The sequence below is a fragment of the Chinchilla lanigera genome, unplaced genomic scaffold (assembly GCF_000276665.1).
Source record: "Chinchilla lanigera isolate Chin_1 unplaced genomic scaffold, ChiLan1.0 scaffold00114, whole genome shotgun sequence".
Classification (NCBI taxonomy): Eukaryota; Metazoa; Chordata; class Mammalia; order Rodentia; family Chinchillidae; genus Chinchilla; species Chinchilla lanigera.
In genome coordinates this window covers 1,948,428-1,961,330 of record NW_004955515.1, presented here as the reverse complement: position 1 = coordinate 1,961,330, position 12,903 = coordinate 1,948,428, and the positions used below count along the sequence as shown (strand labels likewise).

At 41.9% G+C, this 12,903-nt stretch overlaps 1 long non-coding RNA gene across 1 annotated transcript in view; it reads left to right on the top strand.

Moving 5' to 3' along the window:
- The window catches only part of LOC102014816, a 92,789-nt gene that overhangs the window by 16,699 nt on the left and 63,187 nt on the right, over window positions 1-12,903 (top strand). Inside the window, exon 3 of the long non-coding RNA XR_264520.2 lies at window positions 8,767-8,926. This is a non-coding gene — a long non-coding RNA (uncharacterized LOC102014816). The remainder of the gene's footprint in view (window positions 1-8,766; window positions 8,927-12,903) is intronic.

Here is a 12,903-nt window from a genome sequence, read left to right as displayed (position 1 = left end):
ATGTATATACAGGATAGTTAACATAGTTGTCCTACTGTCTTCTCTTTCTTTGCCGAAAGAAACTGTCAATGAGTCCTTGATTGATCAATATTGCATGTCTCCATCTGTTCTCATGAGAAACAACTTTGAAGATATCAATATGTAATATAACAAGAATTATTAATTTCTTACCACTTTGTAACTCTGTAGTGTCTGTACTGTTCTTTTGCTATTCTGTAAAAAGTTGTCTGTTAATGTTTTCCTCCTTTTATTTTTAAAATAAATTTTTAAAAAGTAAAGTCTTTCATCTTTGCAATTTTGAGGCTGCAAAGGGTTGAGATTTGTTGCTTCTTTTGATGCCCTCAAGCCACTTTTTATATTCTCCTGTTCCTTCTCAGAGATAGTAATCTCCTCTGCTCTACCTTTGCAGGCCACAGATTTACTGGAGCTTCCTTTATGGTCAAACTCACAGCATTTTAAATCATTCTGCTGGGCTCTTGGTTCTTAATTCTCAACATAGGTCTAGTTAAAAAGCCCCCAACAACAGCCATGTCACAGCCTCAACATTTGACTACCTTGAAATTCTTCTGCCAGTTTAATTAGTCTGCCACCCTTAATCTTAGCCTCAAAGTCTCTGAACACAAGCAAAATGCAGACAAACTTTTTGCCAAGCTATAACACACATACTGTGCGGTCCAGCAACCTATACAGTCCTTCTTCCCAGCAGAAACCTCCCAAACCTGGTCTTTACTGGTTTTCTGGTTTTCTAAGCTCTGACCAGAATCTCCCAAAGAGAACAGCCTACAGTGCTCTAGCTCTACTCTTTCAATCAACATCTTTGAACATTTCCAAACTGTTCTCACAAGCCATTCCCACAAGCTCTTGAACCTAAGGAGGGTGCAGCACTCATGCCCCCAATCCCAGCACTAGACAATGAGCCAATCACAAACTCTAGATTCAGCTGCCTCCAAAAATCCCTCCCCACTTGACCACATGGGGCTATGGGGTGAGGTCCAGACACAAATCTTTGTCTCCAATCTCTTTTACTCCTGAGCCCTGAAGTGGAAAATGTGTTTTCCTGATTCTTAATATGACTGCATGACTATCATTCTTCCCTCTTCATAATCCATTTGTTGTTAAGCACATCCCATGAGAGCAGTGGACCTCTTGCCCCTCTTTATGGTCATAATAAGCCTACTGGAGAGCTTAGCAGGGGGCTTCCTATCTATCCTCACATTTGTCACCATATTTGGTGACATCAACACTTATATAAACAGAAGCATCCTATGTCTGTGCCTCTCTCTCATGTCTGCACCTTTGTGCCTAGAAACACTCTTTTCTGCCACTTCACTTGAGGAATAGAGCCATGGTTGAATTCATTGTCTAGTGCTGAGTGTTATCACCAACGCATTTCCTTCAAAGTTTTCATCATAAATTCCTCATTTTCTGACTATACCTCAGTTTTTCAAGCCTCTTCCGCTGGACTGAACACTGCAAAAATTTTTACTCCACACAATGAGTGGAGTGCACAAGAGAAAAACTGTAAAACGTCTTGAATGACTATACACAAAACACTAAGACTATATACTCAAGACACATTTGCAAAATGAAATTCTAACCACATGGTAGAGAGCAACAGTAACTAAACAACAAATTCACCAGTTTTCACTACTGACTACCAAAGTAGCACAATACAGCCCCAGATCACTGCCTATGCTGTTGATTCAGTTTTTATTTTGTATTTTGTTTTTAACATATACAATATGTAGTATGTACATTAATGGGCCACAGTGTGATTTTTGATACATGTACACATTATACAATCCAAATCAAGATAATTAGCATATCCTTCCCCTCTAAAATTTACCATTCCTTTGTGATAAGAACATTAAAAGTCTTGTTCCCTAGCTACTTTAAAATATTCATTGCAATATTATTAACTGTCATCACCCTGCTCAAACGTCAAACTATATCCCTCCTTTTTAATTGTAACTTTTCATTCATGGACCAATCCTTCCCTCTCTCCCCTCTTCCTTCTCCTCTCCAGTCTTTGGTAACCACTCTCTACTTTCAACTTCTGAGACCAGCTTCTGTAGATTCCACATATTTGGAAATCATGCAAGATTTGTCTTTTTGCATCTGGCTTATTTCACTTAATAAACTAGATCCATCCATGTTGCCACCAGGGCAGGATTACCTTTTTTAAGCAGTTGAACAACAGTATTCCATTGTGTGCATATACGCATTTTCTTTCCATTCATCCATTGGTGGGCATTCATATCTTGGGTATTGTGAATAGAGCTTCAAGAAACATGGGAGAACAGGTAGCTCTTCAAATGCTCATTTTATTTCCTTTGGATAGTGTCTGAGTCCATTTTTTCTTGCTCTGAAAAGACGCCTGAGGCAGCATACTTTTTTAGGAAAAGAGTTTTACTTAGCCCCAGTTTTGGAGGTTGCAAGTCCAAAACTGGCCATTGCATCTGTGGTGCCTTGATTATATCACAGCCTGGATGGCCTCAGGCTGGCTGGGTGTGAAAGAGGGAAGCCAGCAAGTGGGGTGGGGCCGGCCTTGCTTTGTTTGTAATACTTAGTGACTCTCATGGAAACTAATCTGGAGAAGTACATGGTTTGCCTGGGAGGACTCGTCCAGTCACCTAATTACCTCCTACTAGGTCCTGTCTCTCAAAGTTCTTCCCCCAGCACAGACATGTGGTACCCATATCTCTAGCACGTTGTATCTGGGAATGATGAGCACCAATGCTCAGCTGGGCAAGCAGCTCAGCGAGACTTATAACCTCTGCCCTAGGAAAGGGTTAAAGGAGCCACACTTAAAAAGAAAGTCTTCATTGAAAAGTAGGATGAAGGCGTGATAGATGGCGTGATACCCTAATAAGAGCCAGAGTAGGGAGCTCTGGAAAGATAGAGGACCTGTGAACTCTGTGTTCCTGGCTGCTTTTATAGGGGATTGAGGACCTGCTCCTCTCCCCAGAACTTGCCATTACCCAATTGGCTTTTGGGCACCTCTGTCTACGTCATCTCTTTTGGTGGTCTACCTGTAGCTTCTTTGTGCCTGCTTACTTGTCTTTGACCTGCTTTTCAGGGCCTTATCTTTGACATACACAGCAGATTGGTAAGCAGGTGCCTGATTCATGGTTAGCTTAGAGTTAGTAAGGGGGCTTGTGGGATGTCTACTGTAGTATATAATTATATGATGAATGTAGTGACCCTAGATTGAATACATATGCATATGTGGTGCATAGGTATGAGTGAGTACATACTGAATAAGAGCTTTCCCCAGAAAGAGTCAATCCTCACCTTGCTTTGCCTGTATTCTGTTGGAGGGGGTGCAGCTTATTGCTGTGCTCCGCCTGTGGTCTGTCTCTCTGGTGAGTCCCCAGTGACAAGTGTGCTGTCCTGTGTCTTTTTTTTTTTAATCTAGTTTTTCTCTTCCCCTACCTCCACCCTTAAAATTACTTCCAGGGAAATTTTTCCAGTAAAGTTTTAACACTTTCTAGTCAAGTTTAGCTAGAAAACTTAATGAAGTCTCTATTCTATTTTATTGTCTACAGACCCCTGCCCCTACAAGCACGTGAACTCTAGGGAGACAAACCACATACTAAGAGCAGGCACAGACCCAGCAGTGGGATACCTGGACTGTAGAGTAATCCCATTTTCAAGTTTTGAGTGACATCTATACTGTTCTCCCTAATGACTGTACTTCTTATTGATGAAACTGTGCATGTTATTTTTACTTCATGTTTTTTGTGTGATCTATTAGTTCTGTGAGGGGTAGGATTTTTAAAGCTTATTTTTACTGATACATGTTTGCAATTCATAATGATTGATTACTTTCATTGTGGAGAGTTGGTACATGAACATAACATATTCTGTTTTACACCCTTTTCCACTCCACCTTCCCCTCTATGATAGGTGGGGTTTAAAGTGCCATTCTGAGAGCATATTGGTCCCTCTATTCTGAGTTACTTAGAATACACACACACACACACACACACACACACACACACACACACACACACACGAGGAGAGGGCTCACTAGGCCTCCTGGGTTCTAAATACCAAGGATTTGAGTTTGATAAACTCAAACTGGTGGTAATTGCTTCTACCAGTGGATAAACAACATGGACCCTAAGACTTCCTCTTCTCCAGATGGAGCTCCTTGCTGCCTGCCGTGGGGTGGCTTGGCCCTGGTATTGATGGCTGTTCTCATAGCCTACGTAAATAGTAAGCCATGTGCTATAAAAAGCAGTCCATATAAAAAGAAATTGAATTGCTTCTTGAATCTGGAACATTCCTGCTGATTAACGTGAAAGCTTTTTCCTATTGCAGCCAGGTGTAGGAATTCAAAAATAGAATGTATTCACTTTTACATTGTTCAGAGTACTCCAAAAATTTCCCTTTAAAAATATTTTCAGGTGAGTATTTGTGAGCACACAATAAACACCAAATAAAAAGAACAATATTTCCCAGGAAATCAAAGTTGACATGTTTGTTATCAGTTGCTATTTTTGTCATGTTAGAAATCTGTCCCTCTTTATTTGTGAAATTTGTCCTTTATTGTGATTATATAACAACTCACAATCTAGTTCTCTCACTCTGACCTACTTTGAAAGATCTGCATTAGGAATGTTTCTCCCATCTTGAACTGAGCTCCTGTCTGACCACTGACCACTGACTGCCTTGATCAGAGTGAGCTTCTCTGTAGCCGGCAGCTGGCCCAGCGTGAATCCAATCTGTGACAGTGACTGCCAGCCCACAGAGTGCATACATTTGTTCATTGCTCAGTAATAGTTTTCTGGAAATAGTAAGGTCTTTCAAAGATACACTATAGATGAGCTTGGACTTGGGAAGAGTTCTTTCTGAAGTAAGAACAAGTAATGGAGAAGGAGCTGCTGTGCTTGAGGTATAGCTGTTCCCCAAGACCCTCATGTTCCCATAGATGGGGCTTTGGAAAGAAGTCAGACCACGGGAGCACTAACTGACTGCTGTTAGGGTGTGGGGTCCATCAGGGGAGGTGGGCCCCTAAGGGCTTGACCTGGAAGGGTACATCCCCCACCTTGGTTCTTGTCTTGTCTTTCTACTTTCTGGTCACCCTGACATGAGCAGCTATTCTCCTCCACTATGCCCCTCTGCTGTGCCACATGTATTTAAAGACAGCTGACCACACAAAGACCAAGACTCTTGCAACTGTGAGCCAAGGTAAACCTCGCCTCCTTTAAACTACAGGTGTTGAGTATTTTGTCCCAGTGACAAGAGAAAGTAAGACAGGAGTCATATGCAAAGAGATGCAATCTGGTATGGCAGAAGTGCTAAGATAGTGCAGGAATGCTTGCTACTGCAGGTCAGAGAACACAAGGACAACTCATCTCATGGTCAACAGTATTTTAATTTGGCCATTGAAGAGTAGGGAGAACTTTGACCTGTGAAAATGGAATCAGTGTTCAGGTTTACACTTCTAAAGGAAAGGCAACCCTAGCCTCAGGCCAGCATCACTGGGGAAAGGACACTCCAGAGAACTGCGAGTGGGAGGGTGTGAGAGTCAGTGGCACTCTGGCACAGCCAGATGATGAAACCAAAAGATATGTGTGGGTGCTGAGGAGTTGAGGTCCTGGGAGAGACTGACTTGGCAGGGTTCCACAGATGAGAATACGCAGGGTGCGAAGGAAAGAGACTTTGGAACAATGTAATAAGAAGGTTACAGGAAGTAGCAGGGTCAGAGAAAGAGATGAAGGAATGAAGGAAGACCAACAAAGCAGACATACATGGGGCAAAGCCAATGTGCAGAATCCGCGGAGTCAGAGAGAGGCAAGGGCAGATGGGCGGAGCAAGGCTGTGCCTCTGGGAATGTGGAGGCCCTGATAGCGCAGGAAGAGTAGTTTCAAAGGAGCTGCAGAGCTTAAGGCCATATTGGGGCAAAGTTGGCCTGCAAATGGTTGCTTAATAGTTAGTATGGATGGGAAAGCGAGGTTAGGGCGCCACCCTGAGGGAGATGGCAGGACTGCACAAGGGCTGAGCTCATTAGAACAATTCTGGGAATGTATCACACAAGGAGACCAGGTAAACTCACCTCCTCCTTACCCAGAGAAATCTGCTGCTGTCCTTAAACCACTCCGGGAAGCACCTTTGACTCTCTCCCTTCACTCTCCTTTTATCATGTTTGTTAACTGTCCAGCTATTTCAAATAAGCATCCAATGACGTGGGCTTGTTGGGGAAAAACACATTGATGTGGTCCAGCTGAATTTCAACTAAATTCTCAGATTCTCAGATAGCTCAAAATTCTTAGATTACTACAAAACCCAGTGTTGTCAGCTGTTCTCCAGCATGATTTTCCACACCTATCTGTCTCTTTGTCATCCAACATTGCCTTTGCCAGCTTCCTGCTTCTCCTGACTGATGACTTTGCCTTATTTACCTATGATGAATCTGAAGAGTGAGATAAAACTCCCTCCACTTCCATCACTTGATCCACCAACTTAGCTGCAATAGTATCCACTCTGTCTCCCCATTTATTTCTGTTCTGATGGATTCATCTTTGCTTACTACAAAGGTTGACAGGCACCCAGTACATTTCTGTTTTGAGTACATTTGAGTTTTAGTCACTCTATGTCCTCAACTTCTCACTGAGTCTTAGGTCAAGCAGCTATCTCTCCCCACATCTTGGTTTCTTCCCCTCTGGTGGACAACGCATTTCCCTTTGTCCTCTATAGCTGCTGCTGGCTGTTTATCTGATGTCTCCACATGTGTGTCGTAGGGCACTGGTCCCAGTAGAAATCAATAGAACTCTTGATTTCCAAATTTTCTTACTCTCTCCTTCCCTATCTTTCCTAACCCAGCCTTCCCATCTGCACTCTGGTATACCTTGTGGACCAAACCAGAAACTGACATCACCCATCTTCCCTATATCTGCCTCACCCTCAACTTATCACCATGATTATATCCCATTCTTTCTATTTCTCTCCATTTTTACTTGCTCTGCATTTGGACTGCTTACATATGTCTTAGTCCATGTGGGCTGCTACAACATACATAGACTGGGTGGCTTATATCTAACAGGCATTGCTTTCCCACACTTGCAGGCTGGGAATTCCAAGATCAAGGCACTGGCAGAACTGGTGCCCAGTGAGGACCCACTTCCTGGTTTGTAAAAGATATCTTCTCACTGTCTTCTCACAGTGTAAAGGAAAATGGATTTCCCCTTAGGCTTCTTTTTGTCAGGGCAAGAGTTCCATTCCTGAAGGATCTTCCCTCATGACTTAAGTATCTCCCAATGGCTCTGTCTTCTAATATCATTGTCCTGGGGCTTAGAATTGCGTAGCATTCAGACCACCACCACATCCAAGCAGCCAGTGCCTCTTGCCTGGGCTATTGCACTGAGCCTTCCCGCTTGTCTCCGTTCTCTGCTGTGCTCCTTAACGGCCCACTCACGAGACACAACCAGGGCAGGGGTGACAAGGGCCGGTGCTCAGGTGGTGCAGACAGACTGCGCAGACCGGGCAGGTTGTTCCTGGTGGAGCTCACGAATGTGACGCAGCTTGCCCTAGCTGTTCCTGCCTGCCTGCCAGCCCTGTCTGTCACAGGGCTGCTGTGAAGGGAACCACTGGATGACATCCTCTCTTGTGTAACTCTCCTTGGCTGCCTCATCCTGGTTTCACCTTGGCTCAATCACCCTAATAACAAATGAAACATCCTTGTCTTTTTTTCCCTGTTTCTGTTAAAATTAGCTTTCTTGTGGCAGTGTATATGAGCTCTGACACTGCCAAGAGGAGGGTCCAGTCTCATCGTCATCATCACCATCATCATCACCACCATCATCTCTGTGTGTCTTAGCCCCATGTAGACTTTGTTTGTTTTTCTTTTTCCTTTTAAAGGGAAGAAAAAGGAAAAAATAAAGACAATGATATAGGATTTCAAAACAAGAAAATAAGAGATTAATAGTAGTTAATACACTGCATATGGTTATCTTCCAAGTAGTGCTCAGATTGCAAGATATAGGCATGTATAATTGATCAAGCAATATAAGCACAAGCCATTTTTTTCCATGAACTAAAAGAAATAGGTAGTATAACTATCTTTTGTATACATATAGATTTTTTTTTCTTTTCCCTTCTATTCTCCTTTCAGCCATTCCTATTGTTCTTTCCTTTTGAGCAGTTTCTTTTCCTTTCACAATATCTATTGTAGATTTTGGATCCTATTTACACCCCATTGTATAAAAATACCACATTTTTTTATCCATTCTTCAGTGGATAGGCATTTGCATTGTTCCAAGATTTAGCTATTACAAATTGTGCTGCTATAAACATGGGTGCACATATATTATTGTGGCATGATGTTTTTAATTCTTCTGGAAAAATACCCAGATGGGGAATAGCTAGGTCAAATTGGACCTCCACTCCCAGGTTTTTGAAGAATCTCCACTCTGATTTCTACAGTGGTTGCTCCAGTTTATGTTCCCACCAACAATGGTTCCTTTTTCCCCACAGCCCTGCCAGCATTTCTTTCAGCAAGAAATCTACCACTAACATTCTTTCTGGGGTGAGATGGAATCTCAGTTGTTTTAATTTGAATTTGTTTCTTTTCTGCAATTGTTTAATAATGTTAATTCTACAGAGGTTTTAGATGAAAAGAACAAAGACCCTGGTTGTAATACCAGCACATTGGCCTACACTCCCCTTTTGTGCTTTACATTTTAACAAATGAAGATACTAATTTTTCCAGCAGGATCACTTTTAAATTTTAATAAATTTATTCTCATTATTATTTTGCAGCACTGAGGCTCAAACTCAGGGTGTTGCTCACACTAACACCGTCACTGAGCTTCTTCTCCAGCCTTGGGTCTACATCTTTACAGAAACAGTTCCTTGGCCATGCAGTCCTAGGGTACGGAAGTGTTCTGACTTTATGTCCTGGAGTTGAGAGGCCTTCAAGGTATGAAAACTGAGTGGGCAGAGTGCTGGGTCTCATTCTTTTTATCGAGAAAGACTCTTTGCTTGTTTGTGAATTGTATGTTGAAGTTCTAATTGTTTTTTAGATCTATGCTACTTCCTAAAAATCTGACAACTACTTCATTAACATCAAAATAATATATTTATTAATTTATTTATTGGTACTGAGAATTGAACTCAGGACCTTGCATTTGCCAGGCAGGAGCCTGTGCCATTGAGCTGTATCCCAGGCCCAATATATTTTAATAGTAGAAAATTCAAGCATATTGACAAATTTCTGGATCAAAGTTATAGGAAATCATTCATACATGACTTATTCCTCCAGTGTATGATGAATAGCAAGTCCCTGGTGTCTGTTAATATTAAATAGTGCACGTTGTTTCAGATGCTGAAAGTGGCAATTTTACTGTCTTTAAGTAAAGTTGTTATTTATTTGGGTTGAGTTCTGTTGTGGTTTAGATGTCCAATATCTCCAAAAGGCCTGCGTCTTAAAGGCTTGGCCCCCAGAGTAGTGGTGGTGGGGTGGAAGCTTCAGAAGGTTGAGCTACGTCTAGGGTCTTTTGTGATTTAGGGTGGGTTTTCAAAGGGGATGGTGGCACCCCAGCCCCTTGTCTATGTTGCTTGCTTTGGGGCTCAGGATGCAGGGAAGTGTACCCTGTCACATACTCCTGCCTCAGTGTGCAGCAGCATCACACATCCAACACTGTGGCATCAATGGATCATGGACTGGAACCTCAAAAACTTTGAGCCAGAATAAACCTTTTCTCCTTGTAAGTTCCTTAGCTCAGGTACTTTGTTATAGTGATGGAAAGCTGGTCAACATAGGTTCCCACCTTCACACTGAAAACAGAATTCCAGTCAAGTGGTTTATTTGGAAGATGATACCAGGTGGGTCAGCAGAAAAGCAGGAAGTGATACAGATGTGGGGAAAGTATGTAAACAGGGCTTAATCTTGTTGGGGACTTCAGAGAGACAGGTGTAAAGTGATGCACCCAGATAAAAGGAAATGGGAGTACTCCTCCACTAGCTCCTGTCACCCACCATCTAAGGGCTCTTACACAGGCACCAGTTTCTTCACTCTCCCCATTCATTCCACTTGGAGGTCAAGAAACAGCCCCAGTAGGTGCAGCTGCACGGCTTCAAGCAGGATGGCTGGAGACAACCTGGGGGAGGGACAATGTCTGTCACTTGTGAACTGCTGGGAAGATGGTCGCTCCCTGTGATTACTACATACATGCAGTGAGGACAGGATAAAGCTCATGCTTGACCCCTGAAAGTGGACAGATTAGAGTGGGACACTCCCTCCTATTGATACTATCTATCAATGTGACATTAGGCCATCTATGTAACTGCTCCATAAATGGTAAGAATAGTATCGACAGTATTCTTAGGAGACATAAATGAGTAAGGATTTATAAAACCCCAATAGTGTTTCTGACATTGCACAGCAACTCAGCAAACTTTATAGAGTATTAATCAAGAGGAGTAGAAGTGCTATATTTTAAAGCATATTACTCTTCAAATTCTCTAGGTAATTCCACTTGTTTTCCAAAGTGATTAAGTTGACTTACACTAGATTGGCACCACACGTTCACAGGCCTTGCTTTGCATACTTGCCATTTTTTTTCCAGTACCGGGAATCGAATTCATGACCTTGCACTTGCCAGGCAGGCGCTGTGCCGCTGAGCTAAATCCCCAGCCCCCCATACTTGTCATTTTTGTCTTTGCATTTTTTCCCCTTTTTATCCCCTTATAAATTAATAAAGTTCTTTGGTAATTTGAAAATTCCCTTTTGTCATGTATCTGTTCACGTTTCTTGCCTGTATGTTTGCTTAGCTGTGTTTTTATTGATTTGCAGAAGTTCTTCATTTCATCTGGGTACTGGTTCCTTTGCTGTCATGTGCTGCAAATGTCTCTGACTTGGTGACCTGTCTTTTTCCTCTTTGAAACTGAGGAAGGGAATGAGTTCATTTTTATGGGTAATTCAACTTATCAAGATCTTCCTTTAAGCTTACTGGCCATTCTATAATACTTTTTTAAAAAAACTTTTCTTGATGGTAATATTGTAAAGATTCTCTGCTATGTTATATTGCAGAACTTATACTATTTTGTATGTTATATTTAGAGCCAACTTCAAACTACAGCTGATTTTTTTTTAACAGTCAATGAGTTATTGGTAATTTTTGTTTTGTTCTGATTTTTTGAGACAAGTAGTTCAGGAGGCTGGCCTCGCCATGTAGTTCAGGAGGCTGGCCTCAAACTCAGTGATCCTCCTGCCTCAGCCTCCTGAGTGCTGGGATTACAGGTGTGTGCCACCACTCCCAGCTATGGGTCATTTTTTAAAAAAATCTATGCAGATAGCAGTTTGACTCAAATAGCTGCAACTTACTCCTTCACTGACTCAGAGTTTCATCTTAATAGTAAATCAAACCTTTTGTGTGTCTGTGTGTGCTCCTCCTGTACCTTGCAGCTTTTCCCATTGTTCCTTTGGTTTTCCTAATGCAAATTTTCATGCTGCCTCAATTAATACAGATTAATTATATATCTGTTAGTTGAAGGGAGCTTTGCCAATTTGTTATTCTTCTTCAATATTTTCTGGACTATTCCTGACACCTTACATATATACACAATTTAGAATCACTTGCTGATATTTTAACTTGGATATTGTTGAATGTAGATGAGTTGGAAGGAGCACTGGACTTTCTGTATTCTTGAGTCTTTGTAGCAATGAGTGTAATATAGTACTCTATTTAAGTAAGGCATTACCCTAATGCTTTATAGTTTGTTGTGAGGGCCTTGCATCATTAGGTCTACTGCTGAGTGCATTATGGTTTATAAAGCTATTTACTTTTTGTTAACATGTGATTGTTCAATCAATATTTGTTTATTTATTGACTTTGTGTTGAAAGTCCTTGCTAAATGCACTTATGATTCTAAATCATTCGTTTGTAGGTACACTTCCCTTTTCTACTCTCCCAGGCCCATCATCTGAAAATACCACTCTCCTTTTTGGGGCGGGGGACAATGTCAGTGGCAGCAGCATTACTTGTCACACTCTGTGTGCCTCTGGAGGGCCTTTGCACCACTATTTACTCATAAGAGAGTTAGACTGTTCTAGATCTGGCAGTGAGGTGAGGCCCTCGCCAGCCAGGGCTGCAGACTGTAGAGCTGTCTCCACTTCCTCTGGCCCTGGCCTCGGCACTGGCTGTTCCTGCCCCTGGGGGAGGACATGGAGTTCAGGACATCTGCATGTTGGTGAGACATGGACTAAGAGGTCAGAAGTCACAGAGGTCCACACTGCTCTTTCCAGATGCGGCAACCTGGAAGGTTGCAGCAACACTTCCTTTCATCATTGCTGATCCAAGGGTCACAATTACTGTCTTGGTTTCCTCTGCTGCCTGTGGAATCTGGCTGTGCCTCTACCTCTCTGTCCAGTGTTCTGTCTCAGGAGTCTCTGTCCTCACAACCAGCTGCTCACTCAGTGTCCCTCTCAGTTCTGTGCTGCTGGCCCTTGATTTTGTCATGGGTCACCACTAAAAGCTGCCACCTCTAGTTCTGCCATTCCCTCAGCTCTTGTATGCTTCACCTTTGACACTTTTCCTAAATTCTTATTATCTCACTCAGTATGCACACCTCAGATTTCTGCCCTTAACTTTCATGTCTCACATACCTGCAAAATTCTGCTGATATATAGAATAAAAATTTATTTTTCAGGAATTATATATGACACTAATTAGAATATGTGTTTCTAAAAATATCTAACTGATGTCTCCACAGCATATATTGTAATTCAAGTGTGGTTAAATTAATATATATTTATAGCCAGCTCTAGATTTTACCAAGATACAAATTTTCATATAAAATTTGCTTTAGTACTAGTTATAGGAAGACTCATTTGTTAGCGTGCCATCATTATAAAAACATCTATATTTTTCTAGACATACGGTCTTTATGGAAGAG